Source organism: Sus scrofa, chromosome 4 (assembly GCF_054392235.1).
Source record: "Sus scrofa isolate SSC_HxYL_T2T_F1_AM1 chromosome 4, Sscrofa_HxYL_maternal_Yorkshire_Landrace_v2.0, whole genome shotgun sequence".
NCBI classification, from domain to species: Eukaryota; Metazoa; Chordata; class Mammalia; order Artiodactyla; family Suidae; genus Sus; species Sus scrofa.
Window position 1 is genome coordinate 136,078,221 of NC_139386.1, and position 16,377 is coordinate 136,094,597.

Sequence of the window (16,377 nt, forward strand, 5' to 3'; positions counted from 1 at the left end):
TGGCTCCGTGTTCCCTGCAGGCGGGAAGCACCACGGACTGGAGTCTGGGTGACCGTGGGGGCAGAAGCGGGGTGGCTGTTGAACGAGGGGCCGCAGGGCCCCACGGCCGCGGCTGCACCTGCAGCACCAGCGCCCGTGGAGGGTCTGCCCAGACTGCAGATGGGCCGGCAGGAGCAAAGCTGGGCTGGGGCTGTTTCAAAGCCAGTCCAAGGGGCGAGCCCAAGAAGTCCCAGAGCCCCCACAATGAGAGCCTGGGTGGTGGGGACGGTGGCTGAACCAGGGAAGGGCCGATGACCCAGCCCTGAAAGACGCCTGCAGAGCAGGTGCCCGTGGGCCTCTCTTCCTCCCCCGGCGCCACGATCCTACTTGCGTGTTTGGAGTCATGGGGCCGCGCTGGCATCGGGTCCTGTCCCAGGGCTGCCTTGGGAGCCTGCCTGGGCAGTGGTGCCTGTAGGTGCTGGCAGGGGATGAAGTTTCAAGGGTTCGGGTGTCTCGCAGCGTCTCCCACTGGGGACACAACAGTCCTTTTCCACCAACCGACCAGGGCGCCTCTCAGTTTTGCACGTTTCCTTTTCGTCTTTATTAATAGTCGCACCTTTAAGGAATTGTTGTAATCTAGTGTTTTGCATAGTCTTTTAACTGCTAAATTTATCTACATTTTTTATTATTAACTGAGCTTCTCTCTCAGTTTTTCTCTGGGTATTTATAAAGACGCTCCTCGGTTCATTGCACAAACCCTAAATAATGTCATTCACTAAAGAGGCGGCCCTTTAAAATGGGCTCTGGAGACCTGAAAGAGTTACTTTACCTCTCAAGGTTCTGCGGTCCCGTCGGGGAGAATCTTCTTAACTGTACAGTATCAGTAAGAAATACTGAGCAAGTATATTTGAATAATACTGAAATGTGTTTAGTTTTGACAGCATAAACATGTGTTTACAGGGACTTATTTCAAGATTGGGTCTCAACCTCTGTGATGGCAAATTTAGTTCAGAGACATCTGAACCCTTTACCCACTATCCTCACTGTTAAAGCAGTCTTTTGCTAACACACTGTATGCTTTGTACATTTTATAATAAGCACATGCCTCCTGTGAAATGAATACATCTGATCCATAATAGATCTGGTTGAGAGACAGTGGAACCGAGCCAGCTCAGCCCCGGTTCAAGGGAAAAAGCAGTGAACAGGGGCAGTGACGTTTATGAGGATCTGATTTCATCAAGCTCTGCCTCCTGGGAAGAGGCTCCAGGTGGCATTAAGTTTATTGTACTTTGAGAATTATTCAAAACCAGACATGAAGTCCCTTCTGGGTTATGTAAGGGACAAGTAGCTGTTCCTCAAATGAATGTTTTATTTAAAAGTTAATAAATACTTAGGGGTGAATTGGAAAGAGGAATAAACTTTTTGAATAAAAAGAGAAAAACTGTAAGGGTAAGGACGTTCCCCTGTTTTTCTAAGGCAGTTTGGAAAAGGCAAAACTCATTAGCTAGACAATAATTTGTTTTCCTTGGTAAAACATTGACTGGAGTGTTTCTATTAGGAAAACATTATCAAACTGTTCCAGTCTCGGTCCAGCCGAGGACACCCAGATGGGACAACAGAGAAGAGAAGTCACTCGCCGTTGGTGTCACCGTCTTGCCAGAATGTGAACAGCTGTCAAAAGCAAGGACAGTTCCTTGAAGCTGTCGCCATTTCGTACAACTATTGCTGGAAACAAGCCTTTACTTAGTATCTGTGAGCATGCAGATATTCAGCTGATGGCTTTGCACTAACGTATTTTCTAAATAAGCTCCAAAAGAAGCAAGTGTTTGAACATGTGACAAAGGGTGACTATTTACAAAATTTCTGGCCACACAGCAGCCTGGGCTCAGAAGGCAGCCCCTCAGGGTGAACCGCTGTCTCTTCTGTAGCCCCGACGGGGCTGCCCCAGCATCTGAAACGAAGGCTTCGCCGCGACTCACGGCAGCCCAGGACAAGGGAGGCAAAACATCAGAAGGATTTGATTATCGCGTGTGAACCCTGAGCCATCTGCTACAGTCAAAAGAGCACCAAGTGAGAATTCCCGCTGTGGTGCAGTGAGTTAAGAATCTGACTGCATCTGCTCGGGTCGATGTGGAGGCACAGGTTTGGACCCGGGTCGCCGTGGGTTAGGGACCCTTAGGTCGTCGTTGCAGCTCAGATTCAAATTCAGTCCATGGCCCGGGAGTTACCATGTGCCATGGGTGCAGCCATTCAAAAAAAAAAAAAAAAAAAAAAAAAAAAAGCACCAACTTGCAGCAATTGTGAAGAAAGCATGTTTCAACAGGTAGAAGATGATAAGTACAGTATTTTCCTAAAGAAATGCAGCTTCACTCGTTTTTCACACATACAGCAGACACCGAGGCCCACTTTCTCAATCAAGAGCTCTAGTGAACCTATTTGAATAGGGAATAAAATGTGTTTGAATTAGCACGGCGGCGTTTATTCAGTCTATGGCTCTGCAGTCCAAATGGAGTTTGGACAGACTCATCTAAAACATGCTTGAAAGTTGTTTTCCTGCAGCCTGTGGACGCTGTTTATTTGCTTAATGAACTTTGCCTTGTCTCCTGTTCAAGTGCTCATTCAAAATTGAAGGTTTCTAAAAGAATAAAATCTTGTACTACTGCTATATTATATAGCTTCCACAAAACTGAATTTAACCGGAAACTGGACAGGCAACTGACAAGTACTGCTTGAAGACTTCACGCATCTACTGCTTCTGGAAAGTTCGTTACAGTCCATGGAGATGTTTCCGAACCTTCCATCCTGGTGGTGTCTGTGTGGTCGTAATCCTTGTGCCCAGAGCAGGGCTTTGCTGCCCCGGGGAGACTTTTCCAACCATTGCTGCAGATAGTACCATGCGTTGCAACAGCAGTGGGTCAAAAATACCTCCAGGAGTCTCTTTCTTTGAATACTGTTTTTAGGAGGCATTGTCACATCACTTCCTGCATGACAGAGTTTGAGATAGTTCTGATGTCACTTGGTTTTTTGTTAGTTTTTTTTTTTTTTTTTAAGGCCGCACCCAAGGCATATGGAGGTTCCCAGGCTAGGGGGCCAATCAGAGCTGTAGCTGCCGGTCTACACCACAGCCACAGCAAAGCCAGATCCGAGCCAAGTCGGCTACCTACTCCACAGCTCACGGCAATGCCGGATCCTTAACCCATGGAGGGAGGCCAGGGATTGAACCTGCAACCTCATGGTTCCTAGTCAGATTCGTTAACCACTGAGCTACGAAAACCATAAGTTTTTCAATGTCTGTGAGTCAGTATCTGTTCTGCAAAGAAGTTCATTGTGTCCTTTTTTCAGATTCCACATGTCAGTGAAAGCATTTGATGTTGGTGTCTCATTGTATGGCTGACTTCACTTAGCCTGATCGTTTCTAGGTCCATCCATGTTGCTAAAAATGCTGGTATTTTGTTCCTTTTAATGGCGGAGTAATATTCCAGTGTACATGTACCACATCTTCTGGACTCCTCTGTCGATGGACATTTAGGTTGTTTCCATGTCTTGGCTATTGCAAATAGTGCTGCAATGAACTGATGTCCCTTGGTTTTATATGCTGTTTTTATGCTATTGACTCCAAATCTTGTTTCCAGTTCTGACTACTCCCCAGAAGTCTAGATTAGTATATTCAAATGTCTTGACCTCTCCGCTTGCATATCTGCAAACATTTCAGACTCAACATGACCAAAAAGGAACTCGTGAATTTTTTCCCAGACTTGCTCCTCTGCAGTTTCCTCCGTATAAGAAAGTGCTACCACCATTCACCCAGCTGCCCAAGACAAAAACCTAAGAGTCCGTCGTGATTCTTTTCTTTCCTTTCCGCCCACAGCTAATCCACCAAGTCCTGTCCACTGTCCTTCGAAACACACCCTGCATTCGGCTGCATTCTTCCTCTCTGCCGTCAACACCCTTGTCCGTTCTCTTTCATTAGGACAACGGCAGCGGCCCTTAACGAATTTCCCTGCCCCAGTTCTTGCCTTCTGATCCATTTTCCCCAAAGCAGCCAGCTAGAATTGTCTTTGTAAGTGAGATTATGTCACTCGCCTCCCTCAAAATTCCAGTGGCTTCTGATGACACAAAATTCCAACCCCTTAGGCTGGATTGCTAAGGTCTGCGAGACCTGCCCACATCCCACATGGCCAGCTTTATCTAGTACCTTGCTGCATTCAGTTTCTAGAGATGCCATAACAACACACCACAGACCAGGTGGCTTAGTTTCTTACCAACCTGGAGGCTGGACGTCTGAGATCCTGAGTCACAGGTCACTTGCTCCACGGCGTCTCTGCTTGGCTTGTGCGTGGCCGCCCCCTGTTTCTTCAGTGCCTCTCTGCTGCACCTGCCTGTGTCCTGATTTCCTCGGATTGGACTGGGGCTCAACCTAGTGGTTTCATTTTAACTTAATTACCTCTTAGAACCCCCTATCTTCAAATATGATCATATTCTGGGGTTAGGACTTCAGCCCATGAACTTGCAGGGGTGGGGAGAGCTCCACTTGTAACACTGCCCTTCTCACTGCAGTCCCATACCGGCGACCTTCCTCTTCCTCGAACGCGTTAAGCTGCCCCCCCCCCGCCCCGGACCCTGGGACCTTCGCACTGGCTTCTGTTGGAACATTCTTCTCCCTCCTGGTCCTTTAGGGGATTCGGGCCTCAGTACACATGTCACATTTTCAGGAAGTGGTTCCTAGCTTCCCAGCCTACACTGAGATGGTCACCACTCACTTTATATCACATCCCTGAATCAAACCTCCACCTAATATATTCTCTGTTTATTCCTCTCTAGCCTCCGTCTCCCCACCAGAGTGTACAGAAGGATCTTCTCTCTTTGCTGGTGTATTTCTAGGGCCTAGAATCATACCTGACGGGTTAAAACTGTTGAATAGATTCTTGTCGAGTGGCAGATACATGAGCGAGATTATTGGAGAAGGTACAGACACGGGCGGTGGTTAATGGTTATTAGGACAAAGAGACCAAGGGTGATCTCCTCGGCGGGAGGTCTTTAGGAATAAGGATGAACCTGCTAGCCCTTCAAGAGTAAGGGTTGTCTGGAAGAGGTCACCTCATCTTGTGACTGTGCCTAAGAGGATAGTGTTTCACTGAGGTATAGCTTTGTTACACTGTTTCTAGACGTTATGTCTCACTTGCAGAGTTGTTTGGCGTTCGGTGAACATCCGGAGCGTGTGTGAGGCCAGATCTTTGGGTAGTAGAATGCCGGGGGCAGGGGCGGACCCCGGGAGCGTGTAGTAGGCCTGCAGTTGGGGCAGAAGAGCGTCTGCTGGAGGGGCTTCGGGGCAGCTTAGGACCTGCCGTGTAGTCATCGTGTCCTGGACACACAGCATATTTCTCGGGCTTTAAGTCCGATTGCCTTTAGAAGTGGCAGCATGCAGCGTCTCTGAATGCATAGGGAATTATGGGCACGTCAGGTTCTATGTCTGGTGCTTATTTTGGACGGGTGGGCACAGCAGTTTTATGCTTCTTCACTTTTGGGAAAATTAGTTTAAACGTTTAGAAACGTGTCAGTTCCCTAGTTTTTAATATCCTGCATCTTGCAGGCGTTTTGGCAGCTGACATTTATTTTCGTTTGGTATTTGGTGATAAAGCATATTTTTATTTGTTCTCTGCAGACAGAAAGTCAGTGGCTCTTAGGCACTCAGCATGCTTATTGTATCGTCATCATCAGCGAGGAAACAGACCTCTTGAATCAGTGCGTTATATCAAAAGAGCAGCCAGACCAACAAGGGCTCCTGCCTTGTTTTTCATTTAAAAGCCACACGTTGCTTGCATCCTTCTTCCGGGAAACGGTCTTGCTGTGACCTCTCGATGGAGGGGCCTTTGAACATTTAGAACTTGGCTGTTATGTCCTTGTGTTCTCTCCAGATGTGACAAGGCTCTTGCCCGGTTTTCTGCAGAGCTGCTGTGTCTCTCCTGTGTACTCTGCCCCCGCTGGCTTTCCTTCCGCCTTTCTGTCTAACTTTTCTAGTCACGTCCCTCCAGACCTGTGCCTGGGCTCCGAGGTGTGTGAGCTGGAACGTTCGCTTCCAGCTCTGACACAAGGAGCTGTAACAGTTGGGCTTTCTCTGCAGAATCGAGGCGGTGTGATCCTTTCGGGGTGCTTTTCTCTTTACAAATTATTACTTGTAATTTGTTTTCTACAAGTAGGTGGTCTGCATGTGATCAGTGACATTCTTAACAGCCAAGACAGCAGGTATTGTCACTCCAAGTAACATGGGCCTTATTGTGTAATTTGTCGGATGGCCAGTCACGGTGTATCCCGAGAGAAAGAAAAGTCCTCCCTCCATCGTTGTGTTACATCAGAATTTCCTAAGTCTTCGAATGTGGTCTTGCCGCGGACTCTTTGGATACTGCTTGTCAATTTTGTCACATAAATAAATGAGTTGCTTTTAGCTGCAGCTAACAGAAAACTCAAACCAAATCGGTTCAGGAAATGAAGCATCTCGTCTATCAGAACTCCAGGGCTCCAGAGGTCAGTCCTCGCAAGGCCGTCTAAGACCCAGACTCTTTCTGTCTCTTTGGCCTTCGTGATGGAGGCGGATGACAGCTGTGTTCTCAGACCAATGCCTGGTCCAGGTGCTGACAGGACAGTGTCTGAAGGAAGAAGCAGGACTGTGTTTCTTTGTGTGCTGCCGGGAACCTCTCCACAGACGTCCCCTTGGTGGCCACAGTTAGGTCGTTTGCACCAGTCCCTACAAAGTTGGAACTGCCACGACCAATGTAGGCAGAAGAGGGGTGTGGCATCGTGCAGCGAGATAATCTGTGTAAAGCCACCTGTCACAATGCTCGGCCCTTAGAAAGAGCTTAACACATTTTACTTAATGATTTAGGTCTGTGGCATTTAAACTGTAAAAGAGGGCGGGTTAGAGGAGTCGAGAGGTAGATTCCTCAGATCTTGGCGATACTGGTCCCGTGTGGAGGACAGAGAGCGATGACAAGGGCCCCGTGCCTGTAGCAGGCACATTCACACAGCTGGGCTGTGGCACCAAGCTCAAAACTTCAGGAGAGGAGCTCCTGTCGTGGCACAGCAGAAATAAATCTGACTAGGATCCATGAGGACGGGGGTTCGATCCCTGGCCTCGCTCTGTGGGTTGGGGATCTGGCGTTGCCCTGAGCTGTGGTGTAGGTTGCAGATGTGGCTCAGATCCAGCGTCGCTGTGGCTGCGGTGGAGGCCGGCAGCTGCAGCGCCGATTGGACCCCTAGCCTGGGAACCTCCACATGCCGCAGTGTGGCCCTAAAAAGCAGAAAAGAAACCTTCAGGAGAGCACAGAGAAGGGCCCTGCTCTGCTCACAGGAAGAGACTGGGGTAGTTACTACAATGGGGCTCCAGGGCCAAGAATCAGAGCGGTGCCCAGGTATACGGTCTAAAATGGGAGAACGCGTAAAGAATGACAGGGCCGAGCCCCAGAGCATCGTCCCGGAGCCTCTTAGAGTCTCCTCTCTCGGATCACCATTGGTCCCGGGAGTGGGTAGGGATGAAGCCAAAGCTGATGAAATCTATCGTATTCCATGTGGCTGCGAGAAAGTGCGCAGAGATTAGCAGCAAGCAAAGCCTGACATCTGTCTTCTCGTAGGAAAGGCATTATTGCTGGTCTGCGCAGTAGAATTACTCTCGCTGTTGGCAGGTAGGGAACAGCACTGTGGATTACTCAAAAAAAAAAAAAAAAGTGCGTACCTAAGGTAGCATGAAGACACACGTACACCTTGATTTCTAGATACAGGTTCACCCGCCGCCTCAGAGCCTCCCCTCACCCTGAGGGTCTCATCCGTTTTGGGACCAGTCTTATCTTTCCCCACATCTGTACACCCAGCCTCTTCTGACTGGATTTGCTTAAACGCCAGAATACTTTACTCATGAATAACCATCTGGGATGTTTTCAGTAAACTCTCTGGGAGGGAAATAGAATTACAGTTAGTGTCACATTTATGAATGCCAAAAATTGCTTTGAGACTACAACACTTAGAAATCTGGAGCTGGAAATGACCTCATTCTTAAGCCCTGCCCCCTCGTCTTACAAATATGGAAATCAAGAAGCTAAATATCCGGGTCCATCTTTAGAACTTGTCACTAGAAATAAACCAGTAGGTTTAGAAATCCAAGAAATCAATGGGAAAAAATGCAACGCATATGTAATAGTCAGTGGGAAGAGAGAGCATGTTCGTGTCACAGTTGGTATTACAGAAGTTCAAAAACAGGGAAATGAACTGGGCGGTTGTAAAACTTTGGTACATGTTGACCGTTCTGTAAATATCATGAGTTCCCAGGATAATCACAGGATTGTCGACGTTCATGTGACTGATAACTTTGGAAGATTTTAATGTATTAAATAGCGTCTAGTTCTCTTGACCATTTTCCCAAAACAGTGAGCCCTTCCTTACTTTTGCGTAGACTGAATTGAGCTGTTGACGGTCTGAGGATCATCCAGAAGCCCTTTTCATTGCTAAGGAAGCGTCCAGACCCACCAGCAGGAGCAGATGACTGCTATTAACACGTCGAGCTCTTGGTGTAAATGTTAGGTCCTCAGAGTGACCTTCCATGACCCTCTGAATCAGGTACCCCTCCTCCTCCCCAGAGCACACGGCCGCTCTCCTCCAGGCCCTCGGCATGACGTACGCTGTATGTTGACTCAGGTGACTCTGGGGTCTGTATCCCGGGTCACTCTACAGCAGGGTCGTGTCTGTTTTCTGACGACCGCTGGCCACAGTCTCTCATGGTGTCTAGCTCTCAAGAGACACGCAGTATTTACTGAGTACATGAAACAAAATAGTATTGAAATGGCCCAAGGCACAGTTTAACTTTATATTACTGCTTACATACCTGTATCGTTTTAATTTCTATGAGCATGTATTTGATTTGCAACTGAAAAAAATTAGCATGACAACTTATTTTCTTCATTTTAAAATGTAATTGCACAACATTTCAGTAAATAATGAATTAAGGAAGGTGGTGGGTCTGAAACCTTAAACTTATTTAAAACATTGTTGGGAATTTCTTAGGAGCATTTTGAGAATTGGTAAATCATATTCTGAACAAACAACTTGGAAATGAATATTTAGTTCAACGTTTTGCTTCCATTCAAAGGCTGCTTTAAATACATTTAAAAGTAAAATCTGTCTAAATTTGAGGCTTTCTCTGTTAGTTGTCCATTGCTACCAAAAACGGAGTACTTAAAACACACCCACTCATTGTCTCACGGAGTTTGTAGGGTGGTGGTCTGGGCATCATTTACCTGGTTGTCAGCTGGGCTGTGTTCTCATCTGGAGCTTGGTTCTCCTCCCAGATTGTTCAGGTTATTGGAAGATTTCAGTTCCTTGGGGCTGCAATGCTAAGGTCCTGTGTTTTGCTGGCTGCCAACCGGGACTTGTTCTCAGTTCCTAGTGGCCATCGTATGGTTTCCACAGGCAGTTGCAACGTGGCTGTTTGCCTTCTTCCGGAACAGGCCTCTCCATCTCTGACCTTTAAACTCTCTTTTAGGGGCTCGTCTGATTAGGTCATGCCCACCCAAGATAATCTTCCTTTAACTCAAGTCAACTGATTAGGAACCTTAATTACACCTGCAGACTGTCTTTGCCTGTGCCAGAAAACCTAACTTAATGGCAGGAGTGATAACACTCAAAGGGAGAGATTTGCACATGGCAGGTGCATAGGGATGGCAGTCTTGGGTCCTGTCATCGAATCCTGCCAGACATACTTGCCACTGTGGCAGAAACCCTCCTCATAGTCTCTTCAGATTGATTGAATTTGGTTTGGAGTATATCTACCTGTCCATATGCTTTTGTAATCTCACTATAGTTAAAATCCATTGTTGACTATTTAAAGACTTCTCCATAAGTAATTCCTCGTAATCTGATCTAGAAGCTGGAAGGATGAGGGCGTTCCCATCGTGGCTCAGTGATAATGAACCTGACTAGGATCCATGAGGACTCGGGTTTGATCCCTGGCCTCGCTCAGTGGGTTAAGGATCCAGTGTTGCGGTGAGCTGCAGTGTAGGTCTCAGACACAGCTCAGATCTGCCGTTGCTGTGGCTGTGGTGTGGGCCAGCAGCTGCAGCTCTGATTTGACCCCTAGCCTGGGAACTTCCATATGACACAGGTGCAGCCCTAAAAAGACAAGAGAGAAAGAAAGAAAGAAAGAAAGAAAGAGAGAGAAAGAGGGAGAGAGAAAGGAAGGAAGGAATAGAAAGAAAGGAAGAAAGAAAGGGAAAAGAAACTGCAAGGATGAAGTAATGGCTCCCAAATTCATTAGCTTTACCTTGTGCGTGCTTTTAGGAAAACAAAATTTAGAATCTTTAGGACCCAGACCTTGGTTCAACCTTGCTGGGGTTTTAGCTCTGTCCCTGCGTTTCTCTAGACTGTCTTAGTTGACATTTTGTTTGACCGAATAGATGAAAGTGAACATCGCATGCTTTTAAGAGCACTATAGAGTCTCACAGTCATTTCTAACATTTATTTTCATTTGCACAGTGGATGGCGGAGTGATCTTTTTGTTAGAGATGAATTGTATAGACAAGAAGAACACACACCTCAGAGTGAAGCTAGGTTCGGATCTCAGCCCCATTGCCATGCGACCCTGGGCAAGTCACTACTCTGCCTCGGTTTGCTCAGCTGCGCAGCAGAAATGATGTTGGCACTTGTCTGTTGGATTCCGAAGGTTAAGGTCGACTCTGAGCTCTGGGTGGGGTTCTGGCACGCAGGAAGACTCCGTGGACGTTTGCCGTTGTCGTTACTAACTGAATTCCTCTGAAGAGCTTTTCCCTGGAATCAGAATGCAGAAGAGAATTTCAGTATGTGTCCATTTAGGAATTTTTTAGTCTGAGTCACTTAGTATGTTAGGCCTCTCTTTGATCTTTTTCTCAGGCGGTTTTGATCAGATTGGTATTTCATTGGCGCCTGTGGGAAAGAGGGATAAACCCGTGAGCAGACCTTAGGCACGTTGACATCGCGCGGCGGCCCCAGTGGGCACTCCGGCAAGGTGCGCACTCCCTGCTCGGCTTCCTGGAGGGCTTCTTTCACCACCCCTTTCCTCCTAGGGTCCCCATGTTCGGAAAGGTCACCGTCTCTGCCGTGAATAGATGATGGAATCCAGCATCTCCCAGGGTCACGTAACCCGCAGGGGACGTAAGTGTGCGGAGCGGGAGAGAGCGTTCCCGAGCTCCCGCTCTGACGTGGGCTGTGCTGCAGATGGTCCCGCAGCAGAATCAGAGTCTCGCAGTGCCAGGAGGAGGAACGTGACCCGGGTGTGGGCTCAGGAGGCTCGGTGCAGCCATCAGCCGCCTTCCTTAGCCTTTTTAACCAAGGTCGCCGCTGTGGCGGCGACCGTAGCTCTGATTCAACCCCTAGCCTGGAAACCTCCATGTGCTGCAGGTGCAGCCCTCAATGTAAAGTGGTACAGCAGCGTGTGTCCTCCCTGCCTTGGGGTTATCCTGAGCATTGCGACGAAACTCCACTTCACTGTGACTGCATATTCAGCATGTCTGCCCTACTAGACGGTTCGCTTCCCAGGGACAGGGACTCTGGTTTTGTAGGGTTTTTTGGGTTTTTTTAATCTTCGCAGCTTGGTTTTTAAAAAAATGTTGAGGCGTTCCTGTTGTGGCTCAGAAGCTAATGAACCTGATGATAAGGACTCGGGTTCAATCCCTGGCCTTGCTCTATGGGTTAAGGATCTGGCATTGCTGTGAGCTGTGGTATAGGTCACAGATGTGACTCGGATCCAGCACTGCTATGGCGGTGAGCATAGCTCTCATTCAACCCCTAGCCTGGGAACCTCCATGTGCTGCAGGTGCAGCCCTAAAAAGACCAAAAAAACTACAAAAACAATTGGCATCCACTAAATGTTTATTGAACTAAAATATTGATCAAATGAGAAAACATGTGAGAAAGCATGACATGGACATTGAGTATTGTTACAACATCAGCCAGACGGGCTGGTCCCAGTGGCCACAGTGACCGAAGGTGTGCTGGACCACAAAGAACATTAAGGGGCATAAACGAAGGAACGTTCCGTGTGACCAGGGATGCCACAGGGCAGTCTCGGTACAGGTTCCAAGCCAGCTGCATCTTGAGCTCGAGACAGCACACCAGCTTCGTGAGAGGCTTCCTCAGCACAATCTACATGTCACACTAACATTAATCAGCAAGACAAAGTCAGCGACAAGGTGAGAAAATGAAACCATCTCACCAGCCACGAAGCCACGTGGCTGCGGTCCAGGGCGATAGAGCTGGACCAGAGTATGGGTGGGGCGAGGGGATAGTTTCAAAGCTCTCCAATATGATGAGTTAAAACGGACTCGAGACCTGTGCATGGATGGGCCTTGAAAACATACTCCTCAGAGCGTTGGAAGCGCCCGGCCGAAAGCAGAACTGAGGGTGACCGAGCCGTGTCAGCTGCAGACAGGCCAGTGCCCGGGGCCCTGTTCGCCATGAGTACATCAGGCAGCGGTGGAGCAGAAGCAGCCGAAGGAAAGGGGCCTGGCGAGCAGAGGGCAGGTTCTGCACGGAGCACAGACCTGGCCATCAGACCTCGCGGCCCGGTCGCAGCCTCCAAGGGAAGAGCTGAAGCGTTCCACGTGGTCGTTGTGGAAAACAGGCACCAAAGTCAACTTTGGACAAGGCCAACTGGCAAGTACTGGCATCTAAACAACGAATATTTAACTAACCGCGGTATATTGCAAATGACTATGGAATGTAACTTGCCAATACCAATGTATAGGGGTTTTTTTTTTAACCTGTTTTGGTATTTTGTGTTTGGGGGAAATTTTTCAAGAAAAAAAGAAGTGGGATCACAAGATGTTTTATTTTATACCAAAAATGGTATGTTTTATAGTTTATTTTTTGAAAGGTAGCCAGAATCCAAAGCACTGCATTAATTTAGGGCAAAAATAAGGATACCAGCGACTACTGGTTTTGAGCACAATGTGCCAGGTGCTGAACGGGGCACTGCCTGTGTGGTTGGTCTCCTTGCCATTCACGTAACCCCACTAGGGAGAGAGCACCGGCCCATTGGCAAGTCAGGAAACCGGCTCAGAGACATTAACTCGTGTGCTGCTGAGAAGTGTTGAAGCTGGTTTTCAAATCCCCAGTTCTTCCCATTCTCGGGAAGCAGAGGGAATTCTTCAGACTGAGCCCTTCAGAGGGACCGCGTCTTTGATAACTCATCATCCTGTGTCATTTCGGGCTGATGCTCTTCCGAGGCCTGGGGGACATCTCTCTGCACAGGCCCACTTCCCACCTTACGAATTGCCCCTGAGGGCGCCTTAAAGCAGAGATCACACGTGAAGTCGGGGCAGAGCCCGATAGCCTCCAGGAGCCGGAAGGAAGGCAGCGTGTAACGGCTTAGATTTCCATGTGTCCCCAAGGTGTGTGCTGTGATTTTACGTTGGCTCTTTTGCAGAAAAGGCTGTGATTTCAATTCATTGGGAAGCAGATGGGGTCTGTCACGAGATGGTAAAACAGAAGAAACGCATCCAAATTTAAGAGAAAGCAACGGCTTTTCTCTTGTGGGTTGTTTTCATCGTCCAAGCATTTGTCACAGGTCCACACAGGATGGTTTTCATCAAGGTAACAGAAGTCATATCTAATAGTTATTAAGCAGTTATCAGGTGCGAAGCGCTTTCCAGGCATTTGATGTTCAGGAGGAGCCTGGGAAGCTGACTACAGCACCCGTTATGACCAGCCACCCACTTTAAAGATGGGAAAACGGAGGCTCAGAACGTTAAACAACGTAAGGGTCACGTGGCCAATAGGTCATGGGGCTGGATGTGAACCCCAGGCCCTGGATCATAACACTCCAGTCTGTGGACCTTCCCTCGAGTGCCCGAATGTCTGTCCCCAAGAACTTGACAGTGGGTCACACTGGCCAGACAAGGAAGAAGGGGAGGGAGGGAAGATGCAGAGAAAAAGACAGTTGCCTCGGAAATAGCGCCAACTTCTGAAGAGAAGGATGTGCGTGTGCAGCGGCACGGGGGTCCCTGAAGCCCGGTGGCCAGAGGGCAGAAATGTGGGGTGAAGGCGGGAGGCAAAAAGACGGGTCAGGGAGCACTGGGAGTAGACAGTAAACAAGAGGAAGGACAGGCGGAACGATGCTCGTGGAGCAGCAGAGGGGAAGAGAGTCTTGCCGAGTTCTTAGACTAGGTGTGAAAGCAACGCGGTAAATGCAAGTTAATTAAGGCTGTTTCCCTCGTTCGCCCTTTTTGCGTCTAATTTCACGGGCTAACGCGACGCTTTCGGCTCCCCCGCCTGTCAGGGTGATGCCGTGTGTTCTGACGGTTTCTTGCCACCTGAGTGGTGCTGACGTCCCCTCTGCAAGGCTGCTGTCTCTGTGAAAGGTGTGTGTGCTGTTCAGTCTTTTTTTTTTCCCTCTCGAAAGTTGATTAAGTCCACACAGACCTTTCCCGGCAGCAGCCTCACTTCCGTAACTGTATTTGGTGCTCTCAGTGCCTGAAGGGCTGCCTGCTGGGTGTTGTCACCGAGTCGGTCTGCTCCACAGCACCCCTGTGCCAAGAGCGCATGCTGCTCAAACGGACGGCGTCTGGGTTCAGCCTCTTGCTTCTTCTCCAGAAACTTCACTGGGGCGAGCATTGCCCATGTGATGCCACGTGGCCCTGCAGTTGTCAAAACTGTTGACTTCATGTTTAAAACATTTAAAATGTGTCCGTACCCTTAACTCTGAGAGTCAGAGGATCACCAGTGCTGATGTGTGGGCCTATCCTGTTGGCTCTGTGTACGTAGATGTGACTGAATATTTCTTTAAAAAGTACTTACTGCCCTTGCACGAAGCAGTTTTTTCATGTCGATGCAGCTGTTTTAACTTTTAAAAAACCACAAGCATTTTACCCTCTACAACTTTAATTTGAAAGACATAGAACTTTTTTAAAAAGTACAGTGTTGGAGTTCCCATCGTGGTGCAGTGGTTAACGAATCCGACTAGGAACCACGAGGTTGCAGGTTCGATCCCTGGCCTTGCTCAGTGGGTTGGAGATCCGGCGTTGCCGTGAGCTGTGGTGTAGGTTGCAGATGTGGCTCGGGTCCCGTGTTGCTATGGCTCTGGCGTAGGCCGGTGGCTACAGCTCCAATTGCACCCCTAACCTGGGAACTCCATATGCTGCGAGAGCAGCCCAATAAATGGCAAAAAAGACAAAAAAAAAAAAAAAAAAAAAGTATAGTGTTCCTGAGACTGGTATGTATTAGCCTCCCTACTTCAGTTCTCTTTGAACTTTTAATTAGGAGTTGAATCAAGTTCCTGAGTTGAGATGTTACATATAAACTTTCCAAACTGAAATATATTTGCTGGAATTCCCATTGTGGCTCAGCAGAAACAAATCTGACTAGCATCCCTAAGGATGCAGGTTCGATCCCTGACCTCGCTCAGTGGGTTAAGGATCCGGCATTGCCGTGAACTGTGGAATAGGTCACAGATGCGGCTCAGATCCCGCATTGCTGTAGCTGTGGTGGAGGCTGGCAGCTACAGCTCTGATGCCACCCTTAGTCCGGGAACCTCCATATGCCACAGGTGTGACCCTAAAAGAAAAAAAAAGAAAGAAAGAGAAAAGAAAATACATGTTACTGCTGAATTCCTAGTAATCTTTGAAATACTAACTTATAACAAGCAGTAGCATTTGTATAGAAACAAAATTTAACAGCAGCTCCATTTTCATGATTTCTCCAAAGTCAGTGAATTTCCCCTGGACACAGAGGCAGACGACAGAAGGAAAGAGTTGTGTTTCCTGGGTTCATTGCAGCCCAAGCCGTGGTAAATGTGGTGTGCATCTTTCATATGCACTAGCAACAATTCCGCTTCCTCTTACATAGGAAAACCTGTTTGGCTGTGAAGAGAGGTCTCGCGATGTATTTATTACAGCATTAAGACTGTTTAGTCCATGGAAGTAATTTTTTATTGTTCTGAGTCACTCTGGTTTGTGGAATTTTTACATGAGTTCCAGGACACAGATGAGATGATATATTTAATCTGTTTTGCATCCTCTTTAATTTTTTTTGACTGCACAAATTCAGGTTTTCTGTCAAAGGATTTCCGTATTTTTCTTACTTCAGAAGTTATCCTGCTATGTTTATGTCTTCTGAACTCTTCATTGGCAATTCACTGTGTGTGCTGGGCATGCTCTATTTTGGCAGCACTTTTGCCAAAAGAACATTTGCTTTTCCTGGTGCCATGTGAGCTCTTGTTTTTCTCCTAATCCCTGTTTATATCTTCTCACGGTACATCTTTCCCATGTTAAAGGTTATACGGATCTTCAGAAATGTTTCAGTAGTGAACTTCAAAGGCCATTTGCTGTGCCGCACGTTGTTCTTATATTAATGTAATCCTTACTACGAGTGTCCCCTAAAATATCT

General features: G+C 47.8%; 1 protein-coding gene across 8 annotated transcripts in view; it reads left to right on the plus strand.

Annotated features, from left to right (window-relative positions):
• Nucleotides 1–16,377, plus strand: part of DDAH1 (dimethylarginine dimethylaminohydrolase 1) — a 132,140-nt gene that overhangs the window by 77,343 nt on the left and 38,420 nt on the right. The window lies entirely within an intron of this gene.